Source organism: Pezoporus flaviventris, unplaced genomic scaffold (assembly GCF_033815535.1).
Source record: "Pezoporus flaviventris isolate CSIRO_AGI_PZ_B2104156 unplaced genomic scaffold, CSIRO_AGI_Pfla_v1 ptg000097l, whole genome shotgun sequence".
Classification (NCBI taxonomy): Eukaryota; Metazoa; Chordata; class Aves; order Psittaciformes; family Psittacidae; genus Pezoporus; species Pezoporus flaviventris.
Genome location: NW_026892645.1, coordinates 2,261,459 through 2,274,206, shown reverse-complemented (window position 1 = coordinate 2,274,206; position 12,748 = coordinate 2,261,459). Strand labels below are relative to the sequence as shown.

At 49.3% G+C, this 12,748-nt stretch overlaps 1 protein-coding gene across 9 annotated transcripts in view; it reads right to left on the bottom strand.

Moving 5' to 3' along the window:
* DAB2IP (DAB2 interacting protein) overlaps positions 1 to 12,748 on the bottom strand; it is a 209,010-nt gene that overhangs the window by 48,830 nt on the left and 147,432 nt on the right. The window contains exon 1 of one of the 9 annotated variants that reach the window (XM_061476501.1): positions 4,719 to 4,838. The exons of the other annotated variants lie outside the window; for them this stretch is intronic. The gene's annotated coding sequence lies outside the window, so the exon portion shown is untranslated. Of the gene's footprint in view, positions 1 to 4,718; positions 4,839 to 12,748 lie in introns of those variants that run through there. 9 annotated transcript variants of the gene reach the window in all.

Below are 12,748 nucleotides of genomic sequence, written 5' to 3'. Positions count from 1 at the left end.
TTTCCTCTAGGAGTATAATCCCAATCAACGGGAAACCTGTCTTTGCTGAGATGCCACTCATCTTTCCGGGAGGCTTTATTTAAAACCCAACATTGCTATTAGCAGCAGATCTTAGAGAGCTTTTTGTGAGGTGCCATTCCTGCAAACATTCACTCTCATTTTGGGCTATTAGTCTCGCTCCGGAGACACCGCTTAACATTCCACGACAGTGTGAGCCAAGGAGCATTTGCAGGAGTCAAGGTTTGAATTTCAAATCACAGGGGTACCAATGACTTTGAGCCTGACAAACACAAATAGATGTTTTAGCATCTAAGCTACATTTTATTTTGATTTGTCCTGTCTGACAATATTGGTGTCTACATAATAGCATCAGTGTAATAGGTAATAGCTGATTTCAGAGACTGAATGACGTTCTTAGACAAAATGATGTTCTTAAAGAAAATGATGTTCTTAAAACCAAGCATCCAATCAATGGGAAGTCAGAATAAAGTTAGGGAAATGTTCTGCTGCTGCTGAACTTCTTCCTTAAAAAAGGGAAGAAAAGCTCAAAGCCTTTTAAAGTTTGTTTTGATTGTGTGTATTTTATCCAGAGATGGCACCAGGATATAAAGCTAATTTCTTCCAATTGCTATCTGCCTTCTAGCCAGATAGATTTTAGTGTCTTCTAGGGATATAAAGCACATCCTTCTCATGGGAACCTTCTTTTCAGATGGAATGAGAGATTCACACCAATGAAGCTGGTGATTTTTCTATGGCTTTCAGAGCTGTAACTGTAGGCAATCCATCCTGGGCAGCACACACTATCCCCTGCTGTCCTCTGCCTCCGGCATGTTACTGGGCACAGAAGCCCTTGGAAGACAGAGTGGTTTTGCACTCTGGCATCCAAGCATACACTGGCAAGGTACAGGGCAAGCAGAACACACTAAGGAACGTGGAAGGCAGATCCCTGAGTGGGAGCCCCAGGCCACGGCCAAGCACCAAGAGAATGAGTAACACTGACACAGGGAGCAACAGCACCTCCACAGCCAGCCCCATCCTGAACACATCCCCAAATCCCTGTGCAGGAAGCTGTGTCTGCAGGATCCGTGCAGCAATGCCTGACAGAAATCCCCCCTGCAGTCCCCATCTTCCCCAACGTACAGGTAGGAAAAGGAAAGATACTTTTAAAGATCACCTCACTGGTTTTCCCCACTCTCTCCACATCTCCGTCCTGACTCACACTGATAACCCATTTCCAGGAATGAGCCGTCTGCTTTTCCTGGAGCACATACAGCTCTGCTACCCCGCTGGGACCCCGACCCTCTGCGACCAGGAGTTAAACCGTGCAATACCAGGGTGCACAGCACCACTTCTCCAGCTCGTGTTCTCAAGTGCGAGTGTCAGCCCTGCGGAGTTCAGGCGATGCCAGGACAGCGCCTTCCAGAGCTGATGTCAAAATGGTTATTAAAATTGACAAACTGTGAAAAACTCTTTCAAAAAAAGCCCAAATCCTGGCACTGCCCGCAATTAAATTACAGGCACAGCCTGCTCGGGGGGTGTGGGTGAGCACGGAGCCAAGCTTCCATGCAGTCCTTATCCACAGCCTACACCTGCTGCTCCCTTCCGAAAGTTTAACTAATGAACAGAGCGTACAGCCCAGAGGATTTCAGATAAGGGAAAGGTCAGAGCGAAGACTCGGGAGTGAGGCACAGACTGAACAGGGTTCATAAATGACAGCACTATTTTAAACCTGAAATTAATTCTTTTCAATAAATTAGGGCGAGAGAGCATCCCCCCAACCCAGCGAGTGCAGCTCTCCCTGGATAAAGGCTGCTGGTGGGAGCAGCAGGGCACGTCCACTCAGGAATCAATGCTAACACCCTAAAAAATTAATCTCTGACAATTACTTCAATGGAATAGAAATGATTTTATATAAATCTGTGTATAGCAAGAGCTGATAAAGTATCACAGTGATACTTGGAGTAAGTCCAGACTGAAGGAAGAGGGTTTTGGCTGTTTTACTCAGGGTTGGTGTGGTCTCTCTGCCCTTTTTGTGCCTCAGTTTCCCAACTGTGGACATGGGTCCTTGTATCAGTGAATCCAGTAAAGTTCCTAGGGTCTATTAACGGCTAGTTATGGTTACCCAGGGCTGACGATAGGATGTGGCTCCCTGAAGATGGAAACACAGGCTAGTCTGCTTCAAGTGAGAGTCATGGTTTGTGATCTCAAAATGTAGTCAGGATGGCATTCTCCAGGGAAGGGAGGGACAGCTTTTACCAGCAAATGTATTGGACTCAGAGGGTGTTCATGAGTGCAGATGTGTTTACACAGTATGCCCTGTGGTACCTGCAGCACAGATCTGGCCTTGGTGGCTGTGTTCTCTGTGACACACACCGGCTCCAACAGACCTTCCAGCCTAGAGAGCAGACGGGGTGCAGGAACCTCACACCCATCTTCTCTTCAGGGGATGAAAGCTCAGCTCTATATTTGTTCTTGCCTCTCTTGTCTGTGACAGCAAAAGAACAAGGTTGGCTTTAAAAATGGCTTTAACCTGACAGAGGGGAGATTGAGATTAGATAATAGGAAGAAGCTCTTCCCTGTGAGGGTGCTGAGGCGCTGACACAGGGTGCCCAGAGAAGCTGTGGCTGTCCCATCCCTGGCAGTGCTCAAGGCCAGGCTGGACACAGGGGCTTGGAGCAAGCTGCTCTAGTGGAAGGTGTCCCCGTCTGTGGCAGGGGATTGGAACTGGATGAGCTTTAAGGTCCCTTCCAACACAAACCAGTCTCTATGATTCTAAGTTTAAAACCCTCTAACTGCCATAACCAACACACAAGCTTCCACCAGAGAGGTCAACCAGCACTGGTTTTCCTAACATTTGATGGCTGACTTCTCTCAGAGAGATTAAATTAGACCCAGTACATCACTGTGACCAGAAACTCTTCCTACCATCTTCTGGACTGGACATGGAGATTCCCGAGTGAGCTCTGTGAGCAGCCCTGGCTGGTACATGGGTATCTCCATCCTCATCTTCTACACAAGGGAACCAGAGGGGAACTTGACCAAAAGTTTCATATGCAAGAAGGGAATGGAGGCAGCACCAGGGACCGCTCTGTGCCCTGATTCAGTAGCTGTGCAGTAGGAACCATTTCCTTCTGTAACCAACTTATTTTAAATCAATCTAGTCAGGCAGATGCAAAGCACTGACACAGATGCACTGAAACTGGTTTGATCCTGGCCTGAACAGGATTAACTTGCCGCAGTTATTAACCAAATTAAACTCCTGCTCATCTTCATTGCAAAAAGGGCTGCATTTTACACTGAGAGTTGTGCAGAATCTTCATGGAGACAGAATCCCTGAGGATTTTCCTTTGCAGTGGGCATCCAGGGTCACTGCACAGCTCCTCACAACCTGCCTCTGCCTCAGTTAACTGCTGAGGTAGGAGTGTTTCTGTCTCATCTGCAGTTTTACTCCGTTCTTAATGTGCAAACCTACATTTGAAGCCATTAGCCTGCACTGATCACAAGAAGAGTTAAAACTGGACACATGATGCAAAGAGCCTGAGCTGATGTAACTCGATTGCATTAAAATAAGCATAGTGCCATGGACACATCTTCTGCTGCAGATCTCGCCCTGGTTCCACTGCTTACACCCAGTCCTGGCTCCTGCCTTTTCCACTCACTTTGTGGTTCCCCAGTTCCAAAGGGTTAAATCTGCACAGTGGAAAACAGGAATTCTTATTTTGCTTTCTTCTAGAAAATTCAGTATGTTTTGATCTGGGAAGTCTGGGGTTTCATTTTGTTCCTGCATTTAATTTCTCAAAACACTGATTTCCACAAACAGCTTTTCTTCCTGTGCTGGAATATAAACGCATCCCTCAAGAGAGCAGAGCCTGCACCCCCCAGCCCCACCACCCATCCTCTGAACTGCCCCTGTGTCAGTGCCACTAAACCACTTTTCTTATCCTGACAGATGCTGAGCTTAGGTCAAATCCCTGGGAATACCCGGGGCCAGCGTATGTTCTCATCAGCAGAACTGCAATCTGCTCCTCAGCTGAAGAGCCCGCCCTGGACGTGCTCCATCGCAGCCAAAGCCGGACTCCGTTCTGGAGGGGGGCATGTCCGTGGGCACACGCGGCTGATGCTGGCAAAGGGCACTGCACCTTCTCTGGTGAGGAATTAGATGAGGCAAAGAGAAGGGACAGAATATCACAGACTCGCACAATCATGGAATGGTTTGGGTTGGAATGGACCTTAAAGCTCACCCAGCTCCAACCCCCTGCCATGGGCAGGGACACCTTCCACTGGAGCAGCTTGCTCCAAGCCCCTGTGTCCAACCTGGCCTTGAACACTGCTGAACTCTGTGGTCCAGCTCTGCAAATTCCTTCCCAACATCCACTGCCCTCACTTTGCCTGTTCCCAGCCCGCTGCCACCTCCTCTGCTCATTCCCTACACCTCTCTTCCTGCCCAAGACTCAATCAGATGTAACACAGGTTTAAGAAGAAAACCAAGCAACTAGAAACCCAGCGCTCCCCAAGAAGAAGGAGGGACCTGGACCTGCAGCATCCCCGGCGTGGGGAAGGGCGGAGGCTGGAGCAGGCTCCCAGCAGGTACCAGAGCCTGCCCTCAGCTCCCAGACACAGCAGCCAGCACTGGGACAGGGAAGGCAGAGGGGAGAAGAGCGGATGGTGCTGCCGGGTGGGCAGGGAGCAGGCAGTGCCAATGGGATGAGGGGACTCACCTGGCCGGGTGGCAGGAGTGCCGCCTCTCCTCCCCGCCAGCCTCGGCAGCACCAGCCTGCCTGTCTTTATATCCCAACCCCCAGGAGCAAAACTGAAAGCAGCAGCAGCAGCGCGCTTCCCAGATGAGCACCGCACTGTAAACACGGGAAAGCAAAGTCCAGCCCAGCCCAGCCAGTCCCAGCTGCTTTCCGCCTGCCGTCACCAGAGCTGCACAGCGAGCACTGGAACCTAACATGGCTCTATAAACCAACCGGGAATAACGAACAAAGTGGCCCTGGACTGTCCTGTCCCTCCTTTCCAGGACACGGCTGACCCCAGGCATCTCTGTTCCAGCCCCGGAGGCAGAGCAGGGTTCATGCAGGGCACAGGCAGGACAGGTGATTCAGCTGAAGCTCCCAAACCAGTTCAGGTGATGGGCGAGCTGCTTTCAGCTGAGCTGTGCCCCCTCCCCAGCCAGGAGCCCAGCCACTGTCCTCATTGGGTGTCCCCTACCCAGGCCAGGTGGGGCTGCAATGGGGAAAGGCCTCGGGGGACCTCATCCAGTGCCACTTCTCCATCACTCCTCTAAAGCACAGCTGCCCTTCTCAGTGAATACCAGCTTCAAACTGCGAGCTGAAAAGCTCCATTTGCTGTTATCAGCCCCCCACTATTACTCCTCTCTGCCTGTGCTGTATTTGTAGGTCCCTGACTTCGTCTTCCAGACCAGTCCAGTTGCTGCCTCCTTCTGAAAGCTGGGCACACACTCACACACATACACCCTTGGGAATGGTCTCACTGGGACGTGTTCGGCTCCAGCCCTGCCTGCAAGGCTGTGCGCATGCCTGTGTGTGAGGGCTGTCTTTCCATTAGGAAATCAACAGCTTGTCAACAGGAATTACACAAACGGACCCTGGCTGACTATGAGCAACTGAGCACACTGTGAGTAAGTCACTGCCTGACCTCCAGTCCTATCTCATTTACAGAGCACAAGGCCAATTCAAATTGCTGGGCTCATGTGTCAGCAAAGGGGTGGGACATGCACAGTACTGGTGCTGTGGTGACTTCCAAGAAGTTAAAACAATTCCCAAGTAAGTAAAATGTTCCACAATTCCATCCCTTCTTTGAACACTTCAGAAAAGCCCAGCTGGTGAGGATCAGGTTGGTCGCTGATGGGGGGTAATGCAAGGATAACACAGTTACTCTTCCCCCAATGCAGAGGGATGGGTTCAATGTCTGCAGTCTCCAACCCACATCTTCTGCACAAACCAGCTGCGCCACAGCTGCCAGCAGCACATCCAGAGCCTGGAAAAGCTGCCAAGCACCTCTCTGAACTGCCCACAACACACATCCATGTCCAGGAATGATGGGATCAGAACCCAGATTTCTTGTTTACTTTTGTTTAGTTTTGTGTTTTCACAGAGATGAGAGCTGGTGGCAAGGGTAACCCCAGTCCCTGGGCAGCAGGCAGTTCTGGCTGGGGCTGGCAGCAGAGTATGTGCTTCCCACAGTGGTTCACACGCATCGGGCTCAGCCCCGCTCTGATGGGTTCACCTCGAGGAGGGAGAGCCGAGGCTGAGCTCCACTCTCGTGTCTCCCACCCCACTCTGCTGACCCCAAGGGGTGACGGTGCCAGGACAAGCACCGATTTCCAGGGCAAACACCATGTATTTAGTCCCAGCCAGAAGCACGGGTCACTCCTGGCACAGGGTTCCCTTAGAGCCCTCCTAGTGGAAAAGGACACAGCCGTCGGAGCGGTCGGGTCGCTTGGACAAAGCACATTTTCCTCAGCAGACACATTCCTGCCCACGGTGAGTTAATGAAAGCCTTTAGCGAAGCTGCTTGGGAAGATGAATCACTTTACTCCCCTTCTGTTTTTACTTTAATAACGACCAATGTGATTGTCTTGACAAAAGGAAAGCAGCTGGGAGGAAGCTCGGGAGGAAACCCAAACTGGTTCAGTGCCTGCCTGAGACGTAACGTCAGACAGTGCCTGACCCAGACCCTCCTCCTGCTCAGACAGTGAGATGCAGCCAAGGGATGAATGTTAAGTCTGAATGCTATTGTTTGGAGGAAGGCAATAAAACCCCCTGCGTTAGGTTGATGTGCCATCCCTGAGTGCAGTCCTGGTGCCTTTGACATGTGCCTCCTCTTATACTACCCCGTAAACACTTTATTACCTTCTGCACTTTAAGAAACAAAAATGCTTTTCAATGCCTTTGCCTGTGGAAGTGTGAAAGCAGCTTCTTCACAAACCCAGTGACATCCCAAGTGCAGCCAGAAAGCACAACTTGAGTGGCTCACCACGAAGAGTTCCACGACGTGAATTCCCGTGTCTCTGAGGATGGGAGATGAGCCACATGCTGCAGTTTGGACTCCACAGCCCTTTTATCTGAGTTGTTTTTTAACTTCGTCCTTGTCTCGCTCCATGACAGTTTTGAGATTTTTGGCATCCTAACTGCAGCCTGGCTTGTCAAGCTCACCATCAACAGAGCCTTTGTATGTACGTGAGAAATGAGAATAGAGACAAAAATAGTTATTAACTTTGCTTTTAGAATACTAAACAAGCAGAATGGCTGAGTTCCAGGAACGGGAGGGGTCCGAACCACTTCTGATCCACATCTGTTTAACAGTGCCCAGCACTGCTGGCTTCACTGGAGTTGCTCCTCAGGCTTGACAAGGAGGGCTTTCCTCCTCACACTTGTTCTATGACCACATTAGCAGGTAGCCCAGTACAGCAGCCAGAGAAGCAAACCTGAAGCAGGAAGAGTTGGTGCCCTGTCTGTACTCCCCAGTCCTCCCTGGACACTGACATGGATCCTCTCAGAGACCTCAGCGTTCCACATGCGAGCAGGAGCAACGTCCATCGCTCTTGGTGCTCGCAGGGCTGTGCGGAGCCTCTCGTGCTTCCAACACGATGACGCTGCCTTGCTCTAAATCAGATCCAGACAAACTGTTTCTCAGAGACCATCCCAGCTTGCTGCAAACACTTAAACAAGTTCGGAAACACTGGGAACACTGGACTCCATTAAAGAGAGGCGACCCATGCCAAGGCTGAGAGAACAAGAATGTGACCTAGCGGGACTGCCTTGGCTTGCAAATGGCTCATGGACAAAGCTTGCTCTTTCTCCCTTGCTTTCCACTATTGCCAAGCAGCGCCTCACTCCCTTTATTCTGGCAAGTGTCTTAGGTAAAATGTACAAGAATTTATATCCAAGGCAGTGAATTTGAGAGCAGAAGATGGAAAACGGCGCTGGGTGACAGAGTTCAGCAAAGCGCCGGAGCGAAACCCTGTGCACAGCCCAAGCAGAGAATGGACAAACCCTGCAAAACTACTATAGTGAGGCACAACACCAGGGCCCAGCACTGCAAAGTGCTCTAAAACTTGTGCCACCCTTGGAAGAGATGTGAATTATAACTGGGAGTAACAGGCATGGCGCATACTCACCCACCACATGGTACTTTCCCCATACTAATAGACCTACCAAAATCAGAGCTGTTCAAGCCCATGTAAGAACACTAAAACTCCAGCTACTTGGGCAATTACTGTAAAATACTTTCAGGCAGTTTTTAAAGGCATTAGCAAGATAAAATGAGGAAAAGACATACTGCTGTTAAAAGGTGTGTTAAACACTCGCCTTATCATCCAGCCACTTTATTTTAATGAGGTTTGTTTTACTTCCTCTGGTATTTGCTTTGTGACACTGTGTGAGTCTCAGAGTATTTCTGTGTGAGATAAAGGATTCTGCTTGAGCACACTGGGGCTGGCAGTGCTGCAGCAGGATGCTGGTCAATGCAGGCACCACTCATGCCCTGTGTCACCACAGGCCAGCAAAGCCTCTGCTTGCATCCCCTAAAAGCTCTGAGTGCTGTAGACCAGCCACGCCAGGAGAGAGCCACATGCCCATCCCACAAGCAGGAACACAGCTCCATGGTTTTTATTTATGGTGATATTAAATATGCAACAATCATTCCCCTACATCAGAGTAATAAACATCACTGCTCCATCTGATGTGGAACCAGGAAGCGTGCTCCTCACATTCACAGAGAGACAAAACGCTGAATTATTTATGCTTTGAATAGGAACAAATACAGAGAAATAAGTTAATTTGGTACAAAGCAGCCGAGCAGATTCAGGGCAGATTATTGTACATCCTTCAATCAAAACGTACTCTCCCGTTACTCTAAACTATTGTTTCTCCTCCAAAAGTGGGTTAAAGAATTGTAATTAAGGGATCAGCAGAATCATTTCTGACAAGTTGTTTTAGCTCTGACTATACATGTATAACCACCATCCCTGTAAATCCTTGTGCGTTTACTGGGATAAAGCATCAGCCTGCACAGAGTGTTAGGAAAGCAGTGCCTGGATGGCTTTCAGGAGATGAGTCGATTCAATCGGTTGGTGGGAGCAAACCTATTCCCAACTTTGTTCTACAAAACTCCTTCCAAAACAAAACAATTCCATCGTGGTAACCAAATACCAACAAAGTGGAGGAAAAAGAGAAACTGAGCTGTTCTGCTCCATAGCTGCACTTCTCCTTATCACTAATCCTACCTAAACAGACTTTTTTAAAGCCAGTATCTGTCCATCTCAGCAGTGATCTACACTACTGCCCTCTTCATTTCAGAGTGGAAATAACCCTGCAAATGGCAGTTACAGAATCATAATCACAGATTGGTTTGTGTTGGAAGGGACCTTAAAGCTCACCCAGCTCCAACCCCTGCCACGGGCAGGGACACCTCCCACTAGAGCAGCTTGCTCCAAGCCCTGTGTCCAACCTGGCCTTGAACACTGCCAGGGATGGGGCAGCCACAGCTTCTCTGGGCACCCCGTGCCAGCGCCTCAGCACCCTCACAGGGAAGAGCTTCTGCCTAAGAGCTCAGCTCAGTCTCCCCTCTGGCAGGTTAAAGCCATTCCCCTTGGCCTGTCCCTACATGTCCTCAGTCACAAGTCACAAAGCTGTCACACAGGGTTTTGGCAGTGGCAGGGTGCTCTGGTGGTGCCGGTGCCACATTGTCCCCCTGCTTCCAGCCACTCTCCCTCTGGTCTAGGCAAGTCCTTGTAAGTACAACCAAAATCTTGGATCCAGTGTCTTCACTGTACCTGCACGGGTTTCTTTATGTTTTATTCAGCATTCCCCTGCCCATACAGAAGGTTGTAAATACCAGCACGTTGATGAGCTCGTATTATCCTCATTATAGCTATTAACCAAGGAGGGCTGTGAAGTTTCGGGGCTGTTGTGCAAGCCTGCACCCTGGGGAGCAGCCACAGTCTCATCCTCATTCCCAGCCTCTGCTGTCTGAAGCAGAGGAAAAGATCTCTGCTCTTGGGGTCCTGTTTGGCAGTGCTGGGCCTCAGCCCTGCCACTGATGGATCTGAAACATCCCAGAAAGCCCAGTCATTAAATGAAGGAATGAAAGAAACCCCACAGCTGCGCAGAAACCTTCCTACTCGCCATAGAAATGCAGAATCACTGTTACACCTTCCACCCTGCCCGGAGACCTACAGCCAGCATTAGCCAAGTGTTTGTCATGCCCTGCTGACATTTCAAGCTCGACAGGAACGAAAATCCAGAGGGAAAGTGGAGCAATTGCAGGAGGAATGACAAGAATTCTGGGACAGGAATGCCTTTGGAGACTGATTTTTCATCAGTCACATCGAGCCCTCTACTACCCACGCGTGTGTGCATGTGCTAGGGAAGGGGATGAGATGAGGAAGAGGGGATGAGAGCTGTCCTTCCATTTCTCACCAGTTTCTTAACTTCAATCCTTCATTCTGAGCATAAGAACTAAATCAGGCTCAAGGAAGGAAAAACTTAATTAATCAGTGGTAGCCAAGTGCAAAGTGCGCCTGGGGTCAGCTTCATTACTGCCCTTCCCTTTGGAGGTGCAGGCTTTAGGGATAATCCCTGTCTGCTGCAGAAAGACAACTGGTGCCTTGCGTTTTGTAGCAGTAACTAAATTTGAAGGTCTCTTTTCTTTCCACTCATCTTTCTAAGACTTCATGTTGTCACTGCAATATAACTGAGGGCCATACATAGCCCAAGGGTTTAAAACGCCATGCACGGTGTAGGTGACACCATGGAGAAGCTTCGTGTTGTACCTTGCAGACTCCCCAGGCAGAGGCTTTTGAACACATGGTTTACACTGATCCCAGTGAAACTGGGATTTACTGGAGATGAGGGAAGGCTGTGTGGTACCCCGCAGAGGTAACAGGCCAAGGAACCTGCTTATTTAATATCTCCACATCCACAAATCTGCTGTTCAATCCCTGGAACTGAATCATCACAGCAATTTATTATCTATGTGGACAGAATCACTCAAGAATTTAACCAATACCAACAGCCAGCAATCATCTGATTAAACACCAGCAACATCAATGCCCCTCAGATCTGCAGAGTGTTTTGATTGGGCTGAGTGCTGGGTCCCAGCCAAGCTGGAAATGTTCCCACTTCTGTCCCAAAGGACTGACCTGAGTCTCAATGCAGAGGGGTGGAGGAATATGATACCTCCTGGTTCGCATTCAGGTTGATGCTGGAGTGTTGTGACACTCAGCCTGTTCAGCCTATAAGAGACTGCAGGGCACAAGGACTGTACGTCCTTGAGAAAGACAAGAGCTGTTCAGGCCACAGGGCAGCACTGGGGAAACAAGAGGCTAAAACCTGGCAGTGAATAGATGGAGACTTGAAAATCAGAAGAGGGCTTTTAACCATGAGAGAACTGAAATCTGACATTAGCCTTTCAGGAGGGAGAACGAGGATAAAGCCCCCATGATGCTAAGATGGAGATAGCACATTTATGAAGGATATTCTAAAACACTGTTATCAGTAACAGAGCAGCTCTGGATCTGCTGAACAAAGAATTCCTTCTGGTCCTTTCCTTATGGAAAATGACCTGGCTGGTCTAACAATTTCCTAGGAGAGTCTCTTCGGCACGCACAGAGATGTACAGCCCGTTCTTGGATCTCCTTCCTGGAGGTCTGGGGCAGAAGGACAAGTTGAGACAGAGGTATCCAGCATAATAGCTGCTCCCAGCTACCGCAGCCGAGTACAAATTAGGAGAGTCCACGAGGCTGCGGTCATTTAGCCTCGATTAGCTCCCGTCTGGCCCACAAACAGGAACATCCATATTGCACAGAAGGAGCCACATTCCCATCAGCCCCACAGCTGCCCGCTGACCTTGCTTGGAATCTAACTCCATGATGCACAAAGGCTGAACAGGAGGAGCTGGCTGGTCCCTGGCCAGGAGCGGGCAGGTGCCGGGGCTCCCCTGCCATGGATCCAGCGCCTTCCAGGGAAACACTTGTTGGACCCAGGATAGCGAGCCCTACCCCATGCCTAAATAGTAAAGCCACCATTTAGTTCCTCCATCTCCACACCAAGTATCTCATTTCAATTTAATTTCACAGTTGTAATGGATTTTTCAAAACTATTCCAGAACATATTTACTTTCCAACATCTTATTTCCTTTCACATTTGAAAAAACTTTCTATCTAATCCCCTAAGTCATCCTCCAGCCTGAATAATTCCAGGTTTTTAATCAATAGCTGTCAGACTTGTCGAATTACTTTAGGGACCACAAAGCAATTTTTAAACATTCATAAACCCTCGTAGAACAGTTAAGTGCACTGAATTCCAAAAGAAAGGGGAACTGAATAACACTGATCAAATAGGATTATATTCTGGCAAATTACAAATTAGGTTTTTATGAATCCTCTCACATTTACTTATCCAGTGTCAGGCTCCTCCTGCTGCAGGAAGGAGAGGCTCTTCACCTCTGGAGAACGAAGCCTTTTCTCTTTTGCTTCTGACCCTGCTAAGCAGGAGCAGGGTGTGATGCTTTTTTGTGTTGTCCTTTGTACGAGCATCATCGCTATCCAGCACTGGGGCTCCCTTCATCACCCTGCTGCCTAGGCCAGAGATGGTCTAGGAGCTGCTGCTCCAAAGCTGTGCAAATGCATCTTGGCTCCTGGCATCATTGCCAACCCAGTCTTTGCTTCCCAGTGTGCTTCTGGCACACGGATCTGTCTGACATGTCAGTCTCGAAATGAGGG